This window comes from Somniosus microcephalus, chromosome 2, assembly GCF_052327205.1.
Source record: "Somniosus microcephalus isolate GS21.2 chromosome 2, FLI_Smic_1.0, whole genome shotgun sequence".
NCBI lineage: Eukaryota > Metazoa > Chordata > Chondrichthyes > Squaliformes > Somniosidae > Somniosus > Somniosus microcephalus.
Genome location: NC_140988.1, coordinates 101,400,285 through 101,415,372, shown reverse-complemented (window position 1 = coordinate 101,415,372; position 15,088 = coordinate 101,400,285). Strand labels below are relative to the sequence as shown.

General features: G+C 48.4%; 1 protein-coding gene across 2 annotated transcripts in view; it reads left to right on the top strand.

Moving 5' to 3' along the window:
- The window catches only part of fhip1aa (FHF complex subunit HOOK interacting protein 1Aa), a 198,591-nt gene that overhangs the window by 181,499 nt on the left and 2,004 nt on the right, over positions 1-15,088 (top strand). The window lies entirely within an intron of this gene.

The window sequence follows — 15,088 nt, the reverse complement described above, 5'->3', positions numbered from 1 at the left end:
GCAGCAAGAAGCCATAAAATCACCCTGGAAAAGTGATGTCAGCAGAGGCGAATTTCAGTTCCTAAACACTAATTGACCAAGGATATCCCACACCTCTGAAATCAAGTGGCCAATCATGGGAAAATCGCAAATTTTTGAAACCCACCCAAACTGAAACCCGCCTCCATCTTGCCTCCAGTGAGAAAATCGCCCCCATTATTTCACTTTACACTTGGGCAGTGGGGCCTCTAGTGTTACCTATGAAAGGTTATTGACAAGTATGAAGTTTTAGGGCACAGAACATAACTGCAGTTGACCCAAAAATGCTCTAAATTTTCTCCCCTGGTCTCCACATCCATATTTCAACTGTCATCAGGTGGGCAGGTAGGCGAGGCCTCTGCCAGTGACTGGTGAGCACCCTGCTAGGAAGTTCACAAGCCTAGGAAACGGGTTTAAACAATTTCATTATGTGCTTTCCAGAAAATTACTGGTTTTAGATGGGTAACTGATTTAAGGACTATCTTGGTGTTGCCCTCGTGGAAGACTATTCTAAACATCTTAGTAAAAAAAAGTGATGTTAAAATGTGTAGAAATTTAAGGCATGATTTGAGCGGCTTTTATAGAATTCATCTAGTCATTCAGGAGTTTTGAAATGCAACCCCTCTTCAAGTTGGCAAGTGACCAAAATTAAGCATTTTTCATATAATCATAAAATTATACACTGCAGAAGGCCATTTAGTTTAAAAAAAAATTCATTCATGAGATGTGAGCGTCGCTGGCAAGGCTAGTATTTATTGACCATCCCTAATTGCCCTCGAGAAGGTGGTGATGAGCCGCCTTCTTGAACCGCTACAGTCCATGTGGCGAAGGTACTCCCACAGTGCTGTTACGGAGGGAGTTCCAGGATTTTGACCCAGCGACAATGAAGGATCAGCGATATACTTCCAAGTCAGGATGGTGTGTGACTTGGAGGTGAACTTGGAGGTGGTGGTGTTCCCATGCGCCTGCTACTCTTGTCCTTCTAGGTGGTAGAGTTTGCGGGTTTGGGAGGTGCTGCTGAAGAAGCTTGTGCTTGTGCCAGCTCTTTGAAAGAGCTATCTAATTAGTCCCACTCCCCTGCTCTTTCCCCATAGTCTTGCAAATCTTTCCTTTTCAAGTATACAATTCCCTGTGGAAATTTTTTGTTTAAGATGCCTTATTTTATTCCTATTCCTTCTGTCACCGACTGGAACAAAGGCAGGCAGGTGGTTAAAATAGTGATCACTTATTTATCGCTGCTTGCTTAACGTGTGACCACCCGACACCATTTTAACAGCACATTTTTTGATTTAATAGAATCATAGAATGATACAGCACAGAAGGAGGTCATTCGGCCCATTGTGCCTGTGCCGGCATGATCTAGGACAGGTACCCGCCACAGGCAGGCAGAGGGCTTCATGGGTATATTAAAATAGGGATCCTATGATGCAGTTAGAACCTCAATGTCATTTTAATTGAAAATTGCCACCCAGTGCCTGTAAAACTTGTCAGGATTGGTGTCTCAGAGCCACTGAAGTTGTATTTAAAGGCGCAGGCCATTGGATCATTCCCCAAATATTTGACCCTCCCAGAAACGTGGCAGGATAGCTGCTGGGACACAAGGGAACCCCCCCCCCCCCGCCTTCAGACGTGGCTCATGACACCCCACCACAATACCTAAGCAACACAGGTATAGTCAAAGCCAGGAGACCACCAGGATCTTCATTGAGCACACCATAAGGATGCTGAAGCAGAGGTTCAGGTGGTTCCTTACAATATGCACATGAAGAATCTGACGCATTGTAGTGATGTGCTGCATCCTGCACAACCTTGCCATACAGAGGCCTGCATTTGGTGGAGGCAGAGCAGCAGCAGCAGTCCTCACCGGTTGAGGGAGAGGGTGAGAAAGCAGTAGAAGAAGGAGGGCCACCTTAACACCCTGCAGCAAGAGATGTGAGGGATCATATTGTTCAGTGATTCGATGATCTGACCAAAGCCCTGCCCTGAGAAATTCCACAAAGCCCCTCCTTGTTGCATCTTTCACCACTCCCTTCATCCTGCATTCAAGAAGATTCAAACTGTTCAGACAGCTTCTATATTAATGATATACTGACAAAACAGACTCAGAAACTGTTATAAAACCACTTTGCAGACCAAAGTGCCAAATGTGATGAAGGCAAACGTAATACAGTAAACTCTTTCGTATCCGGCACCTACGGGACCGGGATGGTGCCGGTTGATTAAAAATTCTGGATAACGGAGAGGTATACCTACCAAGGTACGAGAGCCCCATTACACAGCCACAGGTGTAGAAACCCCGGTTACACGGCCACAGGTGCAGGAGCCCCTGTTACACAGCCACAGGTGCAGGAGCCTTGGTTACACGGCCACAGGTAGAGGGGACGCGGTTACACGGCCACAGATCCAGGAGTCCCTGTTACACGGCCACAGGTACTGGAGCCCCGGTTACATGGCCACAGATCCAGGAGTCCCAGTTACATGGCCACAGATCCAGGAGTCTCTGTTACACGGCCACAGGTACTGGAGAACCGGTTACATGGCCACAGATCCAGGAGTCCCTGTTACACGGCCACAGGTATTGGAGCCCCAGTTACACGGCCACAGATCCAGGAGTCCCTGTTACACGGCCACAGGTATTGGAGCCCCGGTTACATGGCCACAGATCCAGGAGTCCCTGTTACATGGCCACAGATCCAGGAGTCCCTGTTACACGGCCACAGGTATTGGAGACCCGGTTACATGGCCACAGATCCAGGAGTCCCTGTTACACGGCCACAGATCCAGGAGTCCCTGTTACACGGCCACAGGTACTGGAGCCCCGGTTACATGGCCACAGATCCAGGAGTCCCTGTTACACAGCCACAGATCCAGGAGTCCCTGTTATACGGCCACAGGTACAGGGGACCCGGTTACATGGCCACAGATCCAGGAGTCCCTGTTACACAGCCACAGATCCAGGAGTCCCTGTTATACGGCCACAGATCCAGGAGCCCCGGTTACATGGCCACAGATCCAGGAGTCCCTGTTACACGGCCACAGGTGCTGGAGCCTCGGTTACATGGCCACAGGTACAGGGGACCTGGTTATACGGCCACAGGTACAGGGGACCCGGTTACACGGCCACAGGTACAGGGGACCCGGTTACACGGCCACAGGTACAGGGGACCCGGTTACACGGCCACAGGTACAGGGGACCCGGTTACACGGCCACAGGTACAGGAGACCCGGTTACACGGCCACAGGTACAGGAGACCCGGTTACATGGCCACAGGTACAGGGGACCCAGTTACACGGCCACAGGTACAGGAGACCCGGTTACACGGCCACAGGTACAGGGGACCCGGTTACACGGCCACAGGTACAGGAGACCCGGTTACACGGCCACAGGTACAGGAGACCCGGTTACACGGCCACAGGTACAGGGGACCCGGTTACACAACGAGAGGTACAGGCGCCATGGTTACATGGCAAAAGGTACGAGAACCCCGGTTACACAGCCACAAATATACAGTAAAACTTACCTTTGGGTTCCTGAACCTACTCCTGAATTTTGCCGGTTATTAGAGAATTCCGGAAAATTAGGTGCCGTTTAAACGAGAGTTTACTGTAAATGCCTTCCATTGATTTCTCAGCCAAGTGATCATCCCATCGTGCTTTCCTTTAAAGAAGGTCTCCTGGCCACGAAATTGGAGCTTTTAGCAGCTGGTTTGGTGAAAAAAATGGTGGCTGCTTCGCTTCCGCCTGCTTCTGCCAGGTCCTGCGGCGATCGCCATTTTGGGCAGGTCGGCAGTGCTGCCGTCACCTGCAGATATTTAGATGCGACAGATTGTGTCGTCAGTGAGTGTGCAATGCAGATGTGACACATGATCTGCCGGTCCATTTAACGCCCTCTGCTAATCATGACCAGCTGACCATGTGTTCAGCGGCAGGAAGGACCCCCCCAGCAGCGCTTTTTAAAGGGATCATCAACTACTTGCAGCTGACTTGCTATTTCAGTTCTACTGGCTCTATGTAAGTTTGTGCAATGGTTTGAAGCTTTCTAGAGTTGGTTAAAGTTGCTGAGGTGACAGGGAGTGTTGCTGCAAGTGGAGAAGACCTTGATTCTCATTTTAAAGGGTTCTACTCATACCACTTGCTCCTAGTCATGGGGGCTTTACTTGCAGTCCCCCTTGCGCTCGAGTATGACAGGGAGATGGAGCGGAGGCAGTAAAGAAGAGGACAAGATGCTCACAGAGGGAGGTGTGAGGGTGCCGGTTAGTTCCCTCAGTAACCCCTAGATGGCACCGTCACTTGTTTTTTTCCCTTTGCTAATTGTTACTAGTTTCTCCTGTGTTTATTACTTAACTGCCTTTTATCAGGTTTATTGGTTTCACCTGTTTTTGCTTGTATTTAAGTTCTGTGGTTTCTTCCCTCTGTGCTCAGTCTTGACAAGCCATTTGCCTAGTGGTAGCTTGTCTTGAGCTCCTATGTTTGTAACTGTTTACCTGTGTGATTCTAGTAAAGTACTTTTATTTAAGACTGCATACCTGCTTCTCGCCTCGTCTGCCTGCACTTGGGTCCAGAACCAGCCTCGCCCTGACAGCAAGACTGAGCCAGTATGGACCCAGCAGTGATGGAGGAATTTTGTTCTATTCTCTCCCATCAAGGTGCCTTCCTCGGCCGCCTTGAGCAACTTCTCCAAAGCATTTCGGATAAGGTAAATACGTGGACTCAGACCATTCAACACCCAGCCGCTGTGGCTTCTGCTCAGGATGTTCCTCCTCAGTCAGTTCCTTTGGGTACTACCCCACCGGTCGCCGACCTCCAGACTCACCGAGAGCCTCGCCTACCCGCGCTAGAGCGCTATGACGGTCATCCGGGCAAGTGTCGCGGCTTCTTGACCCAGTGCTTCCTAGTTTTTGAACTCCAACCCTCCATGTTCCTATCACCCCGCTCTAAGGTAGCGTTCATCATATCACTACTCTCGGGAAAAGCTCTCGCCTGGGTTACCGCTATCTGGGAGCAGCAATCTTTCGTCTGCTCGGACATTCTCCTTTTTGCCGAAGAGATGAGCAAAGTGTTTGACCATCCTGTGAGTGGACGGGAGGCAGCTAAGAGACTTTTGAATCTCCGCCAGGGCAACTGCAGCGTAGCCGACTTCGCCATCGAGCTCTGCACACTCGCTGCGGAAAGCCGCTGGAACACCGAGGCCCTCCTCATAGCCTTTATGTTCCCAGTCAGGTGCGCGCCCAGGTCCTTCAATGGGGGCACTCTTCTCGATTGACTGGTCATTCTGGGATCCGTCGGACTCTCGAGTTCCTTAAGAGGAGGTTCTGGTGGCCCTCCATTGAAGCCGACACCCGGGCCTTTGTCTCCGCTTGTCCCGTCTGTGCCCAGAACAAGACATCCCACGTTCCATGTCTCTCACCTCAAGCCGGTACTTACCAGTCCCTTGGTTCCTCCTTCCAGACCTCCCCCCCTGCCCCGCATGATTGACGGTCAGCAAGCCTACACTGTCCGTCGCCTCCTTGATAGTCGCAGGGTTAGGAGGAGCATTCAATACCTGGTCGACTGGGAGGGTTATGGTCCTGAAGAGCGTTCCTGGGTTCCGGCCCGGGACATTTTGGATCCTGAACTCATCAGGAATTTTCACCGTCGCCACCCTGATCGTCCAGGAGGAACGTCAGGAGCCGTTCCTAGGGGAGGGGGTCCTGTGAGGGTGCCGGTTAGTTCCCTCAGTAACCCCTAGATGGCACCTTCACTTGTTTTTATCCCTTTGCTAATTGTTACTAGTTTCTCCTGTGTTTATTACTTAACTGCCTTTTATCAGGTTTATTGGTTTCACCTGTTTTTGCTTGTATTTAAGTTCTGTGGTTTCTTCCCTCTGTGCTCAGTCTTGACAAGCCGTTTGCCTAGTGGTAGCTTGTCTTGAGCTCCTATGTTTGTAACTGTTTACCTGTGTGATTCTAGTAAAGTACTTTTATTTAAGACTGCATACCTGCTTCTCGCCTCATCTGCCTGCACTTGGGTCCAGAACCAGCCTTGCCCTGACAGGAGGAGGAGGGGGAGGAGGGCTTTCAGCAGGAGGCTTTACCCACCTAGAGTCTTTAGGGAGCACTTCTCCTACTTGCACCTAAGCCTGGGCGAGTGTATTAGGAGGCTTTGCTTCACCAAGAAGGTGATCACAGTACTCTACTACCTCCTGCAACCAGGCCTGCAGCCTCAGAGCAGGGTGATGATGGCTCTCCCAGTGGCCCTCAATTTTTTTGCCACCGGATCTTTCCAGTCTGGAGCAGGCGACATAGCTAACATCTCCCAGTTCGCCGTCTATCGCTGCATCCAGGAGGTCACAGAGGCTCTGTACTCCAGGAGAAGGGACTTCATTGTCTTCTCTCTGAACAGAGAGAGGCAGGAGGAATGTGCATGTGCCTTTGCCAGGATAGTGGGCTTCCCCATGGTGCAGGGCGCCATCGACTGCAATGTGTTTGGGTGAAGTGTGTCAGTGAGTGTGGTGCAATGTGTTTGGGTGAAGTGTGTCAGTGAGTGTGGTGCAATGTGTTTGGGTGAAGTGTGTCAGTGAGTGTGGTGCAATGTGTTTGGGTGATGTGTGTCAGTGAATGTGGTGCAATGTGTTTGGGTGATGTGTGTCAGTGAGTGTGGTGCAATGTGTTTGGGTGAAGTGTGTCAGTGAGTGTGGTGCAATGTGTTTGGGTGAAGTGTGTCAGTGAGTGTGGTGCAATGTGTTTGGGTGATGTGTGTCAGTGAGTGTAGTGCAATGCTTCCACCACAGACCCAATTCACGTACGAACCGGGGTCAAGCAAGGCTGTGTCATCGCACCAACGCTCGTCTCAATCTTCCTTGCTGCAATGCTCCATCTCACCCTCAGTAAGCTCCTCACTGGAGTGGAGCTAATTTACAGAACAAACGGGAAACTGTTCAACCTCCGTCGCCTCCAGTCCAGATCCAAGGTCGTCCCATCCTCTGTCGTCGAATTACAGTATGCAGACGCCGCTTGCGTCTGCGCTCACTCGGAGGCCGAACTCCAAACCATCGTAAACACCTTCACCGAAGCATACGAGAGCATGGGCCTTACACTAAACATCCGTAAGACAAAGGTCCTCTACCAACCTGCCCCCGCCACACAGTGCTGCCCCCCGATTATCAAAATCCACGACGAGGCCTTGGACAACGTGGACCACTTTCCATACCTTGGGATCCTACTGTCAACAAGGGCAGACGTCGATGACGAAGTCCAACACCGCCTTCAGTGTGCCAGTGCAGTCTTCGGTCGCCTGAGGAAGAGAGTGTTTGAAGACCAGGACCTCAAACCCGGCACTAAGCTCATGGTCTACAGGGCAGCAGTGATACCTACCCTGCTGTATGCCTCAGAGACATGGACCATGTACAGCAGGCACCTCAAAGCACTGGAGAGGTACCACCAATGCTGCCTCCGCAAGATCCTGCAAATCCATTGGCAGGATAGGCGCACCAACGTCAGTGTTCTTGCTCAGGCCAACATCCCCAGCATCGAAGCGCTGACCACGCTCAATCAGCTCCGATGGATGGGTCACATTGTCCACATGCACGATACGAGACTCCCAAAACAAGTGCTCTACTTGGAGCTCCGGCACGGCAAGAGAACCCCAGGTGGGCAGAGGAAACGCTTCAAGGACACCCTCAAAGCCTCCTTGAAAAAGTGCAACATCCCCACCAACACCTGGGAATCCCTGGCCCAAGACCGCACAAAGTGGAGGAGAAGCATCCGGGAAGGCGCCGAACACCTCGAGTCTCTTCACTGGGAGCAAGCGCAAGCCAAGCGCAAGGAGCGCACGTCAACCCAAGCACCCCACCCACCCGCCCCTTCAACCACCGTCTGCCCCACCTGTGACAGAGACTGTAGGTCCCGCATTGGACTAATTAGTCACCTGCGAGCTCATTTTTAATGTGGAAGCAAGTCATCCTCAGTTCCGAGGGACTGCCTAAGAAGGAGAAGAAGTTTGGGTGATGTGTGTCAGTGAGTGTGGTGCAATGTGTTTGGGTGAAGTGTGTCAGTGAGTGTGGTGCAATGTGTTTGGGTGAAGTGTGTCAGTGAGTGTGGTGCAATGTGTTTGGGTGATGTGTGTCAGTGAGTGTGGTGCAATGTGTTTGGGTGATGTGTGTCAGTGAGTGTGGTGCAATGTGTTTGGGTGATGTGCCTGCCATGGTTGAATAGCTGTCAGTATGTGCAAGGTGTGAGATGTGGGTGTGAGTATTGTAGCAGTGGTAAGTGTGTGAGGGTGAGGTGAAGCTATGATTGTGAGGTATGAGTAGTGATTGCTAGAGATTGTTAGTAGGTGAGTGATGGGGGTGTGGTGCATTGAGCAGTGTGGGAGGCTAGTGGTGCAGATGGTGGGATATGGTATTTGATGATGCATTCACTCACCTTGACTACTCGTGTGAGGTCATTAAATGTTTTGCGGCGCTGGATCCAAGTCCTGGGGACAACACTTGTCGTAGTGACGGCTTCAATGTGATATCCTCCCACAGCCTTCTGGTGTGCAGCCTCCTGGTGTTCAGCTTTGAAGGCCTCCTGCCCCCTTGCAGGTAGAGGACCTGACAGCATCTTTGTATCCCCGGGACCAAGGCCTCCAGTGCTGCATCTGAAAATCTCCTTGCCCTTTCCCTTGGCTGTTGGGCCATGGTTCTGTTCACAATGACAATGAGGTGCTTGTGCATCAAAGCACTTCCCCTTTAAGTAGCGCAGAGAGCCTAGGCTAAACATTATTGGCTATTAGACTGCACCCGATATTGACCCCCCCTGTTCAGCGCTAAGCCAATCAGCAGCGCATTTAGCGCTGAGATCAGCACTGCAATCATTATAATGAGCAGGCAGCACGAATTTTACGTGCTGCCTGCACCACTTTGAACGGGTGTGGGCACATAGCGCTGCGCGACGCCCGCGCCTGTTTTCGGGTCTTATCTAATTTCTAGGCCCCTAACTCTACTACCCCTACACCGTGTTCCCCTAGTGGCCTGAGCAAAGCAGATGGAAGGCTACTATTCCTCGTGTTGGGACTCTTGAGATGCTTGTGGCCACTAACTTCTGGTTGCTCGAACCCGTGAGGGCCCAGCTTCAGACTGCTGCATCTCGGTTGCTGCCGGGGCAGTCTGGCCATCTAACTTCTACCATGGCTGGTATTGGTTGAGAGGGTGGCGAAGAAGCAGGCATGCTGACATCCTGAGAGAGCGCAACACGTACCTTCCTTCGCAGCACTGCCAGTCCCTGTGTGATAGCAGACTGCACAAGATGAGTAACTGCTTGAGAGCTCTTATCCATTTGCACCACCAATCTGTTTCGAGGTGGACACCTGCTTCTGTAAGGTGGAGCATAGGTTTGAGCCCAGAGTTTCTTTCGTTTGAGCTTCCAAAGCTGCAAAGGCTGTGAACATTGACTCCCTTTGTGAGGAATCAGCCACACTCTCCAAGGTAGACTGTAGAGTTCTTTGCCATGTGAGATTACATCACACAGGCTGGAAGCAGACTCCTCCACACTCTCAACCATAGTGCTGAAGCACCTTGGAAGGCCATCCAATACCTTGTATAACTGCTTGTGTGAGGCCAACAGTTTCCTTTTCATCCTGAAGTCATTGCCTCTGTCCCGCTCAGCAGAGCTGGGAGAGGACCTCACCCTGCAGTGAGCTGCCTCCTGGGCTGGCCTTGCCACAAGTACCGGCTGCTGCTCACTGATGCTGAGTATTTCACCACGTGCAAGGTAACAGTAGTAGGCAGACACCCTGCTCAGTGAAGTCACCTGACTCACCTTCCCCGATGCTCATGGCACTGCCTGGGCCACTGATCTCCAGGACTAATTGCTCTGCTTGCGTGAGAGCTATAATGTTGGACATTCTCCCCCCACCCGCCCCTCCCCGCAATCTTGATCCTCTTCCTGACATTATGTGCTGTCTTGTCCAGGAGAGGAGGAGAGTTAGTGAGTGACTGGTGAGAAGCTAAGTGGAGATTTGTAGGGTTTGTGCAGATAGTGCATGTGGTGAGAGCTGGAGAAGAAGCAAGATGGAATGAGGATGGGGGAGGTGATGAATGTAAAGCCAGGTGTGCAGAACGTGGTGAGGAAGGGGTGCTGGGAGGAGTTGGTGATTGTGCAAGTCCTAACGTGAGAAGAGAATGGTGTTAGTGTGTGGTGGGAAGAGAGCAAAGGAAGAGGTGAGTGTGTTTTTGTAACACCGCTCTTTCTTATTCCAATGTGTCCTTGTGGAGGGATGTGATGGAGGGGAGGGAATTGTTGAGAGTGGTGGGGTAGGGGGGTGAAAGGAGTATTGTCAGCACCTGTTGAGAGCGGGGGAGAGCTGAAGAGATGTACTCTTGCTTTCTACATTGAACCCAGATGCTGGTGGCTCTAACCCTGTCAGGCACGTCTGTCCAGGCCTGCTTCATTGTGGCCTTGGGGATGCTCCTGTGGCTGTCAGGAAACTGTACTTCCCTCCTTGCCCTGAATTCCTTCATTAGAACTTCTTGGGAGGTCTCGGAAAAATGTAGTGGGGATGCAGGGGTGGGGCTATGAGGGAGGAGGGTGTGTAGGCGGGTTGCCTGATTCCCGACACGATTGGGAGGACAACCCGTCATTTAAATTGAAATGAGGCTCGAGTGTTAAAATTGCCCAGGCTTCATATTGTTGATGATGTGTGGGCTTGCCCATGCCTGGCCGGCAGCTCAATTCGTGCCCTTAGTTAAAACCAGGGTTTATATGTGCGATTGTAAAACTTACAGAAATGGCCCAGCCTATTCAATGAACAACAGCTGAGGAAACAGATGTGTTGTTATACATATGTAAATTGTAACTTTCCAAAATACTGTTCTAAATGGGTAACTATTGAATTGTTCCAGCAGCAATCGGGTGGGTCAGGATAGTTTGTTGGTAGGTAGGGAGTCAAGCATTCATTTCAAAGACAAGTATCCTGTGGATCTTTTTAAAGTGTATGTATGATTGGCAGCTGTACGTCAGAACACCATTTTGAATCCCATGAATCACTGACCACCTAATGTAATTATGAGAAATATATATATTTTTAAATTCTTTATTCTGGTCTGTCTTTGGGGAAGTTTGAGGCTCTATCTCTGGCTGATTTGCACCAAGCTTGCAGTCATTCCGAAGCCATCAAAATGGGAGGCAGGCCAGGGACTCCATGCATTGGTCTACAGCAAACCGTCACATAATATTGGTCAGAGACCATGCTTCTGGGCCCGTATACAGTGAGAGTTAGTGCAGGGGACCCTCCCTTATTGTTTTCAATGTTCTGAGGAGGATTAGTAAGTTCTATGTATTTACTGTAAATGTACTGTTTGTATTTAATACAGTTTACTTATCCGCTTACTATTAAATAAATCTGTCTGGTGATTTATCGCTTAAGCCACGATTCAATAGGATGTTTATTCTTCTGCCTTTCCAAAGACAAGGAACCCTGTGACAATGTGAAATATTGAAAGACAGTAACTGTTCTCAGGGGTTCTCTGTTAAAGGAGCGATCTGTGATGTTAAACCCAAAGAAAATATCTAATGTAAAAATGTAACAATAGTTGGTCTCATCATTCAGAAATCTAGAAAACTAACCCCTCTTTAAATTGGCAAGCTTACATGTTGATTGTTGCCCAGTTATTTTTGTGAAGTTGGTTTTGAGTTGCCAACTCTCTTTGAATGTATTGTTGGAGGTTTCATCAAATGACCAGCTGCCTCCGACTGCCCCGCCCCCACACTCCCGCCATTGGGTGCCCAACACATCTATCCTCACATCACACTGCCTTCCCACACCAATTGGAAAGCAAAAAGACTCGCTATCCAATTGGATGATTCTAGACTGTCAGTCAAACAGTCTTCTTTCCATCTCCAATATTTTTTATCACTAATACACAGAAGTGTTCAAAGAAAACGAAAACAAACCCACAATTATTTTTAATGCCCATATGATTTTTCTCCAGAGTTGCTCGCAGCAGTGTCCTGGAGACTCCAGGCCAATCCTGGAGGGTTGGCAACTCTAAGCGAGATGCGTCTAGTAGAAGGAATTTGGTACTTAATAAACTTTGTCTCCACTTCTTATACATACCAACATTTGGTGGGGTGAAATTTCAGTAACCTGTCCATAGGAGCAGAGGCAGCTCGTCTGGATCTGGACTTTAGTGTGCGCGCGAGAGTCAGTGCTGTTGTCGGCAACAGCTTGAGCCCCGGGTGAGCAGATGGAGCCGAGCAAGAAGGGCTGTTAGATGAGTGGTGGCCGGCTCAGAGCCAGTGCTGGGGGGTGGGAGAGGGAGAGAGAGGCCTGGACTGTGAGATTAGAGGGAGAGATGGAGATCGACGATCTGCATATCAGGAAGAACGAGTTAGAAATAAAGAGCTGGCTTTACCAAAGTGATTATTGGCTCCATCTCCTCCCATCTATTTACTGGTTCCTCTCTTGCTCTTTTCCTTGGCCTTGCTTTCTTCTTTTAATGGAAGATAGCCATGGACAAAGAAATCAAACTCATTACACATGTGTGAAGGGCCCGGTCATTGCCATGGTAACACACTGGCTTGGTTAGACATATATAGCTGTATCTCACCTGTCAAAAAGGTTACCAGCCACTACTACATAGGAGCTGGGAATATAGGCTTGGGAGCGTTTTCTTTTTGTGGAATTGGTAGTAGGATATTAGACATGTTTGACAAATGAAGTAGAGAGTCGGCCTATTATTTCTAAAGCACGTTTCAAAATGTTGTGTAAAGGACTGTGAATAGATTTGTATCGTTGATGTACCCTTGGATTAAAAAAAAAAGTGATGATTGCTCTCTCTGTCCCTGAAGTTCAGGAAGGTATTTCAGTGCCAGTCCCAAATAACCCAGGATCCAGTTGAGCTAGGAATACCAAAGGAGAAATTTGTTATGTCTGAAAATAAGGGATGTGTGGGAATGAGGAACTCACACATCTTAATATTCCATGGAACAACAGGCCTGTGCAGTAACATGACATTGACATTCGTATTAATAAGTCAATGGAACAGAGTATATTTCACTCACATTGGACTTAATAACCCAAAGTTTTTGCTTTGGTGGAAATCATATGCAAAGTTGATTGGTTGGGTTTTGTACCTGTCTGATTTGGCTGTTACTGTCCTTGGAGAAATTTATGGGATTAGCCTAATTTAAATAATCCTGGCTGGCTACCTGCCGGGGAGGGAGGAGGCAGTAGAGGAATCCAGAACAGAGGAACATTGGCTTGGGATTTTCTTGGAGCTGCTCCTGCTCCTGCTCCCTCACCGGAACTTTAGTGGAAGTGTGGCGAAACCCCATTTATGTGTGGAAATGGGGTTTCCGCTGCACTTTGGCGAAATTACAGCGACAGTGCGGGAGTGGCTCCAAGGAAATTCCGTGTGAAAGTCAGATAGCCAGGTGGTGAAGGATAGAACAATAAAGCCTAGTCTTTATTACAAGTGTTTATTTACAGAGACACACTGTGCACCTGCACCTGCACCTGCACCTGCACCTGCACCTGCACCCGCACCCCAAAATCAGCTTGCAACCCTTCCCCAGCCTACTCCTATATATATGCACAAGTGTCCCCAATTAATACCCACCACCTGAATACAATTAACACCCAATTGCTATACTCCACTTGAATATAATTAACATTCCGGCCCATAATCTTAAAACTCAAGTTTAGTCAAATAAAAACAAAACTTCTTCACATAAAGGGACATGAGAAAGTGGAATCCACTGTCCAAGAAGGTAATTGATGCAAAATCAATTGAGGTTTTTAAAAGGGAGATGTACTTACTTAGGAAGTAATAGCATTTAGGATATGGAGAAAGTGTAAGAAATTGCGACTAAAATTGACAGAGCTTCCATGGCTAATAAAAAACAGAGCAGGCTCAATGCGCCAAATTCCTATGCTCCTAACTCAAGGAAAATGTTCGTAAGTATATTTCTTTCTCCTATTAAATGAGGGAATTCTTTGAATATAAAGCATTCACACTATTGTTTTCTCCCCATTAATTAGCATAGTCTAATAGTGCTAAATTATATGGGGGAAGAGATCCTGTCCTGCTTTGAAACTCGGCAAGAATGAGAAACAAGCATGTAGGACACAAGACAGGTTAAATGCCTTTTAGATTACATGAATGCCACTTTTATATTGCATGTCTGTTATTTCTGTTTACTAAATTTCATTGATCAGCCAGGTACATATTGGACATATTTCTGATCCCTATTTGTTTTTGTATGCACATGGGTGGTTAGATCAGCATATAGAAAGAACTTGGATTTATATAGTGCCTTGCATGTCCTTAAAATGTCCCAAAGTGCTCAGAGCCAATACATTACTTTTGAAGTGTAGTCACTGTTTTGTAGGTTAACCAAAGGTATTAAAGGATATGGGCCAAAGGCGGGTATATGGAGTTAGATCGCAGATCAGCCATGATCTCGTTGAATGGCGGAACAGGCTCGAGAGGCTGAATAGCCTACTCTTGTTCCTATGAAACACAGCAGCCAATTTTGGACACTGGGATAAATGACCAGTTAATCTGTTTTAGTTGTGTTGGTTGAGGGATAAATGTTGGGGAGGACACTGAGAGAACTTCCCTGCTCCTCTTCAAATAATGTCATGGGTTCTGAGAATACTGCATCAAAATGTTAACCTAGGTGATGTGCTCAAGTCACTGGAGTGAGGATTGATTTCATGACCTTTTGACTCTGAGGCGAGAGTGTTACCATTGAGTCAAGGCTGATATCTTATGCAATGGGTTGTGACCTTTTTATTTTATACCAGGATTGGGGCTTCAAAATTCTTAATAGCATAGGGCTCTCAATGGGTTAATCCAACCCTGGTTGCAACCAATGCACTGAATTTTACGGTATTGCTTACGGTAACTGGCTAATCAATGTTTTGTTCATTATTCTCCATTTCCATGAAAAAGCCGAGAAAGGCAGTAAGAGAAGTAACTATAGTAACATATGCAACTGAAATGTCATGGAGAATACACTTGTACTTCATTAAAAAAATCATAAGCTTTCTCTCAGAATTAGCCAATATTTGTCACAAACCATCCACTTTTGTTTCTGAAAGTGTT